Genomic DNA, 9,807 nt, shown 5'->3' with positions numbered 1-9,807 from the left:
ATCGAACCCTGATTCCCCGTTACCCGTTACAACCATGGTAGGCGCAGAACCTACCATCGACAGTTGATAAGGCAGACATTTGAAAGATGCGTCGCCGGTACGGAGACCGTGCGATCAGCACAAAGTTATCCAGAGTCACCAAAGCAAACGGACGCAGACGAGCCACGCCGATTGGTTTTGATCTAATAAAAGCATCCCTCCCATTTCTGGTCGGGACTCAGTTCAGCATGTATTAGCTCTAGAATTACCACAGTTATCCAAGTCATGTGGTACGATCTAAGGAACCATAACTGATTTAATGAGCCATTCGCGGTTTCACCTTATTTTGGCTTGCACTTAGACATGCATGGCTTAATCTTTGAGACAAGCATATGACTACTGGCAGGATCAACCAGGGAGCTGCTAGCAGCTTTTTTTTTCGTTCGGAGGAACCTCCCGGGTCCGCAGAGCACCGGGTCCGAATCTTATGATGTACATTTTTTTTTCCTTCTGTATCAACAAGTACGGGGGCGACTTCCCAATATCGACACCCGCTTTGCAATTGCAAAGTCTTTCCTTCCATCTCTAATTAATTTTCCTAGGGAGTAGGCGAGGCCAAACTTCCAAGGCTTTCACTGGCGAATATATCGCGCTCTTAGAAACTCGCATGGTACTTGGCGAGTGGATTTCAAATTATATGATCGGTGCCCACATTCGGGCGCGGCCCACTGCGGGAGCAGACCGTTGGCCCGTGGGCTCGCTGTGAACTAATTTGCCCACTGGTCCGAAAAGTATTCATTTCTAAACACCTTTGGCCAGGGCTGAAGACCGCGACTAACCCCTTTGAAACTTGTCTCTCAGGGAGCTGCGATCCATCAAACATTTCATTGTTAACAGAGGGGAACCATTACTTGGTTAAGACGATAGGACACGCGTTCCCCACCATTTCGCATCCAATCGAATTGCCGCACAAGAGCTCGTTACCTGAGAAAGGTATAGCATTGGCTCGCAGCTAGTGTATTGCAGTTCAGACAGATAGGCCACTTTAGATAGTTCTTAGTGTTCACAGTTATCACCAAGACTAGACCCATATGGATTTAATTCTTCAAGGAGCAGCGGTCCACCAATAAGAGAGATGAAGACATGTTTTCGGATGGCCACAACGCCCCCTCGCCACCCAAATGTGCATGTTTTAAGTGTACATTGGGAGTCGACGGAACATCGGGAGTCCGCTTGCTTTCTCCGGATCAGCTGCCACCCCCGCTGATCTACCAGATAGACAAGAACATGTCTTCTCCACCAATCTCATCCACCGAAGCTCCGATCATGGCTTCTTCTACCTTTATACTGATATACCCCCACGGAGCAACATGCGGGCAAGGGAACTCTTGCTACCCTTCAGTAAAGCAGGTATCTCTTATAGATGGTGACTGCACCTTGGCCAGGATTGAAGACCGCGACTAACCCCTTTGAAACTTGTCTCTCAGGGAGCTGCGATCCATCAAACATTTCATTGTTAACAGAGGGGAACCATTACTTGGTTAAGACGATAGGACACGCGTTCCCCACCATTTCGCATCCAATCGAATTGCCGCACAAGAGCTCGTTACCTAAGAAAGGTATAGCATTGGCTCGCAGCTAGTGTATTGCAGTTCAGACAGATAGGCCACTTTAGATAGTTCTTAGTGTTCACAGTTATCACCAAGACTAGACCCATATGGAATTAATTCTTCAAGGAGCAGCGGTCCACCAATAAGAGAGATGAAGACATGTTTTCGGATGGCCACAACGCCCCCTCGCCACCCAAATGTGCATGTTTCAAGTGTACATTGGGAGTCGACGGAACATCGGGAGTCCGCTTGCTTTCTCCGGATCAGCTGCCACCCCCCTGATCTACCAGATAGACAAGAACATGTCTTCTCCGCCAATCTCATCCACCGAAGCTCCGATCATGGCTTCTTCTACCTTTATACTGATATACCCCCACGGAGCAACATGCGGGCAAGGGAACTCTTGCTACCCTTCAGTAAAGCAGGTATCTCTTATAGATGGTGACTGCACCTTGGCCAGGATTGAAGACCGCGACTAACCCCTTTGAAACTTGTCTCTCAGGGAGCTGCGATCCATCAAACATTTCATTGTTAACAGAGGGGAACCATTACTTGGTTAAGACGACCGGACACGCGTTCCCCACCATTTCGCATCCAATCGAATCGCCGCACAAGAGCTCGTTACCTGAGAAAGGTATAGCATTGGCTCGCAGCTTGTGTATTGCAGTTCAGACAGATAGGCCACTTTAGATAGTTCTTCGTGTTCACAGTTAAGACCACGGCTAGACCCATATGGAATTAATTCTTCAAGGAGCAGCGGTACACCAAGCATTTCATTGTGTACTAGAAAGCACCTCTACCATGTAACAAACATACGACCACCAAATTTCTGCTTACTTCCCCCAGCGGATAGTATTTGCTAGTATCATCCACAAAGTAAATCAATTTTTTCAATGTACCGCTTCTTGGGGGAACTGGGCATGAATCAATCAAGCATTTTGAGGTAGCATGTCCGCTTCACCGCGAGGTGCTCTGAATACCATTATACATTCTTTTTCATCATCCACTTTCAGACCACTACAAGACCCATACTGAATTAATTCCTCAAGGAGCTGCAGTCCACAAAACATTTTACTGTGTACTAGAGGGCACCTCCACCATGTAACAGAAAACATACAACCTTCTTAATTTAATTCTGCATTGTTTCCCAGACGATTTGTTAGCCATACAACAGTACCATCCACAGTAATTCACCTCTTTGAAATCCAATGCATTGTAGAGAAACTGAGGTGGTAGCATTCAAACCGTTCTGTAATGTTAATTCTGCTTCATAGAAAGGTGCTACAGGTTCCACAATAATTAATTGGATATTTTTGCAATATATATAGGGCGAGAAAACTCGGGGGGACTCCCTTTTCATTTATGTACATATTCTTTCCATATTGCAAATAATTCCAATTTTTCCCGATTGCATGTCCCCCTAATATACCCAAAATGGGCCTATCGATGGGTTCACAAAGGTACCCAAAATATGAGATTTTGACTGAAAGAGGCTGGCTAACTTCCGGGAACATGATCATAGGAAATAGGTCAAAATCCCGAATCGCAGTTGTTTACGAACAACCACGAACGGAGACTTAAAATAACCTATAAGGCTGGAATTCATGGGGCCTGTATAACAGGCATTTACACAGACTCTCGGGAGGGAGGGCTCTGTGGCCGGGAGAATTTTCTGGCTCCCCGCCCGAAACTTTTCAGAGTCCCTAATGCCTGCTTGAATGTGAATAAGCAGAGCCCGGTAGCTGATATTTTGCCGGGGTGTGGAGGCCCCGGTCGCCGCCAAATTCCTCTGGTCACAGCTTGTGTTAATACACATGTTAATTTTACATGCAAACCACCAATGACAATTTTCCTCGGCCGCGGAGGCCTCGGTCGCCGCCAGAATTTTCTGGTTCCCGCTCAATATATTGCAGAGTCCTGCAGGCCTGCTTCTGTAGGAATATGCAGAGCCCGGTAGCTGATATTTTGCCGGGGTGAGGAGGCCTCGGTCGCCGCCAAATTCCTCTCATCCCAGCTTGTGTTAATACACATGTTAATTTTACATGCAAAACCACCAATTACCATTTCCTCGGCCGCGGAGGCCTCGGTCGCCGGGAGATTTTCCTGGCTCCCCGCTCAATATACTGCACAGTCCCGCAGGCCTGTCTCCAGTGGAATACACACAGTCCGAGAGCCGAAAATTTGCCGGGGTGTGGAGGCCTCGGTCGCCAACAGATTGCCATAGGCTCTGGCTGCAATATTTACCGTGTATTTTTTCCCTCCAGAGACACCACTACACCCTATATAACCCAAAATGGGCCTTGACGCGTGTACACGCGGAGCCCGAGCGCCGAGAGTTCTCCCGGCCGCGGAGGCCTCGGTCGCCGGGAGAATTTCAACGGCCCCTGCTCGAAATTTTTCTAAGTCCAGAATGCCTGCTTCTCCCAGCCTGTGTTAATACACATGTTAATTTAACATGTAAAATCACCAAGGACCATTTCCTCGGCCGCGGAGGCCTCGGTCACCGCCAGAATTTTCTGGCTGCCCGCTCCCCATGGGTAGACGCGCTGCCCAAGCGCCGAGAGTTCTCCCGGCCGCGGAGGCCTCGGTCGCCGGGAGAATTTCTCCGGCCCCTGCTCGAAATTTTTCAAAGTCCAGAATGCCTGCTTCTCCCAGCATGTGTTAATACACATGTTAATTTAACATGTAATATTACCAATGACCTTTTCCTCGGCCGCGGAGGCCTCGGTCGCCGCCAGAATTTTCTGGCTGCCCGCTCCCCATGGGTAGACGCGGAGCCCGAGCGCCGAGAGTTCTCCCGGCCGCGGAGGCCTCGGTCGCCGGGAGAATTTCTCCGGCCCCTGCTCGAAATTTTTCAAAGTCCAGAATGCCTAGTTCTCCCAGCCTGTGTTAATACACATGTTAATTTAACATGTAAAATTACCAAGGATTATTATCCCGGCCGCAGAGGCCTCGGTCGCCGCCAGAAATTTCTGGCTCCCCGCTCAATGTATTGCAGAGTCCCGCAGGCTTGCTTCTCCAAGCCTGTGTTAATACACATGTTAATTTAACATGTAAAATTACAGAGGATTATTTCCCCGGCCGCGGAGGCCTCGGTCGCCGCCAGAATTTTCTGGCTGCCCGCTCAATGTATTGCAGAGTCCCGCAGGCTTGCTTCTCCAAGCCTGTGTTAATACACATGTTAATTTAACATGCAAAATCACCAATGACAAATTCCTCGGCCGCGGAGGCCTCGATCGCCGGGAAAATGTTCTGGCTCCCTGCTCGAATTTTTTTTCTAAGTCCCGATTCGCTATTACAGGCTGGCGCACGGAGTCCGAGGGGCGTAAATATGCCGGGTAGTGGTGCCTTCCGTCGCCGAGACATTTTACAATTGCCTGGGAGCAGTATTTAACATGTTAATTTTTTCCCCTCGTGACACCACTACCCCCTATATAACGCAAAATGGGCCTTGCCAAGGGGGCGCGCAACGCCCGAGCGCGGGCGTTTTTCCCGGCCGCCGAGACCTCCATCGCCGGGAGAATGTCTTCAGCTATTTGCTAGATTTCCCGATTCGCCCCGCACGACAAACAACCACGAACGAGGTGGTTTTCGAGAGTTCTCCCGGCCGCGGAGGCCTCGGTCGCAGGGAGAATTTCCCTGGCCCCTGCTCGAAATTTTTCTAAGTCCAGAATGCCTGCATCTCCCAGCCTGTGTTAAAACACATGTTAATTTAACATGTAAAATTACCAATGACCATTTCCTCGGCCGCAGAGGCCTCGGTCGCAGCCAGAATTTTCTGGCTCCCTGCTCAATATATTGCAGAGTCCCGCATGCTTGCTTCTCCAAGCCTGTGTTAATACACATGTTAATTTAACATGTAAAATTACCGAGGATTATTTCCCCGGCCGCGGAGGCCTCGGTCGCCGCCAGAAATTTCTGGCTCCCCGCTCAATATATTGCAGCGACCCGCAGGCTTGCTTCTCCCAGCCTGTGTTAATACACATGTTAATTTAACATGTAAAATCACCAAGGACCATTTCCTCGGCCGCGGAGGCCTCGGTCGCCGCCAGAATTTTCTGGCTGCCCGCTCCCCATGTGTAGACGCGGAGCCCGAGCGCCGAGAGTTCTCCCGGCCGCGGAGGCCTCGTAGCCGGGAGAATTTCTCGGGCCCCTGCTCGAAATTTTTCTAAGTCCAGAATGCCTGCTTCTCCCAGCCTGTGTTAATACACATGTTAATTTAACATGTAATTTTACCAATGACCTTTTCCTCGGCCGCGGAGGCCTCGGTCGCCGCCAGAATTTTCTGGCTCCCGGCTCAATATATTACAGAGTCCCGCAGGCCTGTCTCCAGTGGAATACACACAGTCCGAGAGCCGAAAATTTGCCGGGGTGTGGAGGCCTCGGTCGCCAACAGATTGCCATAGGCTCTGGCTGCAATATTTACCGTGTATTTTTTCCCTCCAGAGACACCACTACCCCCTATAAAACCCAAAATAGGCCTTGCGGTGGGTACTCGCAGAGCCCGAGCGCCGAAGTTCTCCCGGCCGCGGAGGCCTCGGTCGCCGGGAGAATTTCTCCGGCCCCTGCTCGAAATTTTTCAAAGTCCAGAATGCCTGCTTCTCCCAGCCTGTGTTAATACACATGTTAATTTAACATGTTAAATTATCGAGGATTATTTCCCCGGCCGTGGAGGCCTCGGTCGCCGCCAGAATTTTCTGGCTCCCCGCTCAATATATTGCAGAGTCCCGCAGGCTTGCTTCTCCCAGCCTGTGTTAATACACATGTTAATTTAACATGTAAAATCACCGAGGACCATTTCCTCGGCCGCGGAGGCCTCGGTCGCCGCCAGAATTTTCTGGCTCACCTCTCAATGTATTGCAGAGTCCCGCAGGCTTGGTTCTCCAAGCCTGTGTTAATACACATGTTAATTTAACATGTAAAATTACCGAGGATTATTTCCCCGGCCGCGGAGGCCTCGGTCGCCGCCAGAATTTTCTGGCTCCCCGCTCAATGTATTGCAGAGTCCCGCAGGCTTGGTTCTCCAAGCCTGTGTTAATACACATGTTAATTTAACATGTAAAATTACCGAGGATTATTTCCCCGGCCACGGAGGCCTCGGTCGCCGACAGAATTGTCTGGCTCCCTGCTCGAATTTTTTCTAAGTCCCGATTCGCTATTACAGGCTGGCGCACGGAGTCAGAGGGGCGGGAATTCGCCGGGTAGTGGTGCCTTCCGTCGCCGAGACATTTTTCTATTGCCTGGAAGCTGTATTTAACATGTTAATTTTTTCCCCCTCGGGACACCACTACCCCCTATATAACCCAACATGGGCCTTGCCGCGGGTACACGCGGAGCCCGAGCGCCGAGTGTTCTCCCGGCCGCGGAGGCCTCGGTCGCCGGGAGAATTTCTCCGGCCCCTGCTCGAAATTTTTCAAAGTCCAGAATGCCTGCTTCTCCCAGCCTGTGTTAATACACATGTTAATTTAACATGTTAAATTACCGAGGATTATTTCCCCGGCCGTGGAGGCCTCGGTCGCCGCCAGAATTTTCTGGCTCCCCGCTCAATATATTGCAGAGTCCCGCAGGCTTGCTTTTCCCAGCCTGTGTTAATACACATGTTAATTTAACATGTAAAATTACCAATGACCATTTCCTCGGCCGCAGAGGCCTCGGTCGCCGCCAGAATTTTCTGGCTCCCCGCTCAATGTATTGCAGAGTCCCGCAGGCATGCTTCTCCAAGCCTGTGTTAATACACATGTTAATTTAACATGTTAAATTACCGAGGATTATTTCCCCGGCCGTGGAGGCCTCGGTCGCCGCCAGAATTTTCTGGCTCCCCGCTCAATATATTGCAGAGTCCCGCAGGCTTGCTTTTCCCAGCCTGTGTTAATACACATGTTAATTTAACATGTAAAATCACCAAGGACCATTTCCTCGGCCGCGGAGGCCTCGGTCGCCGCCAGAATTTTCTGGCTTCCCGCTCCCCATGGGTAGACGCGGAGCCCGAGCGCCGAGAGTTCTCCCGGCCGCGGAGGCCTCGGTCGCCGGGAGAATTTCTCCGGCCCCTGCTCGAAATTTTTCAAAGTCTAGAATGCCTAGTTCTCCCAGCCTGTGTTAATACACATGTTAATTTAACATGTAAAATTACCAAGGATTATTATCCCGGCCGCAGAGGCCTCGGTCGCCGCCAGAAATTTCTGGCTCCCCGCTCAATGTATTGCAGCGTCCCGCAGGCTTGCTTCTCCAAGCCTGTGTTAATACACATGTTAATTTAACATGTAAAATTACAGAGGATTATTTCCCCGGCCGCGGAGGCCTCGGTCGCCGCCAGAATTTTCTGGCTGCCCGCTCAATGTATTGCAGAGTCCCGCAGGCTTGCTTCTCCAAGCCTGTGTTAATACACATGTTAATTTAACATGCAAAATCACCAATGACAAATTCCTCGGCCGCGGAGGCCTCGATCGCCGGGAAAATGTTCTGGCTCCCTGCTCGAATTTTTTTTCTAAGTCCCGATTCGCTATTACAGGCTGGCGCACGGAGTCCGAGGGGCGTAAATATGCCGGGTAGTGGTGCCTTCCGTCGCCGAGACATTTTACAATTGCCTGGGAGCAGTATTTAACATGTTAATTTTTTCCCCTCGGGACACCACTACCCCCTATATAACCCAAAATGGGCCTTGCCAAGGGGGCGCGCAACGCCCGAGCGCGGGCGTTTTTCCCGGCCGCCGAGGCCTCCATCGCCGGGAGAATGTCTTCAGCTATTTGCTAGATTTCCCGATTCGCCCCGCACGGCAAACAACCACGAACGAGGTGGTTTTCGAGAGTTCTCCCGGCCGCGGAGGCCTCGGTCGCCGGGAGAATTTCTCGGGCCCCTGCTCGAAATTTTTCTAAGTCCAGAATGCCTGCATCTCCCAGCCTGTGTTAAAACACATGTTAATTTAACATGTAAAATTACCAATGACCATTTCCTCGGCCGCAGAGGCCTCGGTCGCAGCCAGAATTTTCTGGCTCCCTGCTCAATATATTGCAGAGTCCCGCATGCTTGCTTCTCCCAGCCTGTGTTAATACACATGGTTATTTAACATGTAAAATTACCGAGGATTATTTCCCTGGCCGCAGAGGCCGCGGTCGCCGCCAGAATTTTCTGGCTCCCCGCTCAATGTATTGCAGAGTCCCGCAGGCTTGCTTCTCCAAGCCTGTGTTAATACACATGTTAATTTAACATGTAAAATTACCGAGGATTATTTCCCCGGCCGCGGAGGCCTCGGTCGCCGCCAGAATTTTCTGGCTCCCCGCTCAATATATTGCAGCGACCCGCAGGCTTGCTTCTCCCAGCCTGTGTTAATACACATGTTAATTTAACATGTAAAATTACCGAGGATTATTTCCCCGGCCGCGGAGGCTTCGGTCGCCGCCAGAATTTTCTGGCTCCCGGCTCAATATATTACAGAGTCCCGCAGGCCTGTCTCCAGTGGAATACACACAGTCCGAGAGCCGAAAATTTGCCGGGGTGTGGAGGCCTCGGTCGCCAACAGATTGCCATAGGCTCTGGCTGCAATATTTACCGTGTATTTTTTCCCTCCAGAGACACCACTACCCCCTATATAACCCAAAATGGGCCTTGCGGCGTGTACACGCGGAGCCCGAGCGCCGAAGTTCTCCCGGCCGCGGAGGCCTCGGTCGCCGGGAGAATTTCTCCGGCCCCTGCTCGAAATTTTTCAAAGTCCAGAATGCCTGCTTCTCCCAGCCTGTGTTAATACACATGTTAATTTAACATGTAAAATTACCGAGGATTATTTCCCCGGCCGCGGAGGCCTCGGTCGCCGCCAGAATTTTCTGGCTCCCCGCTCAATGTATTGCAGAGTCCCGCAGGCTTGCTTCTCCCAGCCTGTGTTAATACACATGTTAATTTAACATGTAAAATCATTGAGGACCATTTCCTCGGCCGCGGAGGCCTCGGTCGCCGCCAGAATTTTCTGGCTCCCCGCTCAATGTATTGCAGAGTCCCGCAGGCTTGCTTCTCCCAGCCTGTGTTAATACACATGTTAATTTAACATGTAAAATCAACAAGGACCATTTCCTCGGCCGCGGAGGCCTCGGTCGCCGCCAGAATTTTCTGGCTGCCCGCTCCCCATTGGTAGACGCGGAGCCCGAGCGCCGAGAGTTCTCCCGGCCGCGGAGGCCTCGGTCGCCGGGAGAATTTCTCCGGCCCCTGCTCGAAATTTTTCAAAGTCCAG

General features: G+C 50.9%; 1 non-coding gene across 1 annotated transcript in view; it reads right to left on the bottom strand.

The window, feature by feature from the left end:
• Nucleotides 1-398, bottom strand: part of LOC134544615 (small subunit ribosomal RNA) — a 1,989-nt gene extending 1,591 nt beyond the window's left edge. The window contains exon 1 of the ribosomal RNA XR_010077914.1: nucleotides 1-398. This exon is cut by the window's left edge and continues 1,591 nt beyond it. This is a non-coding gene — a ribosomal RNA (small subunit ribosomal RNA).
• Nucleotides 399-9,807: the final 9,409 nt, after the last annotated feature.

This window comes from Bacillus rossius, unplaced genomic scaffold, assembly GCF_032445375.1.
Source record: "Bacillus rossius redtenbacheri isolate Brsri unplaced genomic scaffold, Brsri_v3 Brsri_v3_scf458, whole genome shotgun sequence".
Taxonomy (NCBI): Eukaryota; Metazoa; Arthropoda; class Insecta; order Phasmatodea; family Bacillidae; genus Bacillus; species Bacillus rossius.
The sequence above is the reverse complement of the archived record's forward strand: the minus strand, read 5'-3'. Positions and strand labels throughout refer to the sequence as shown.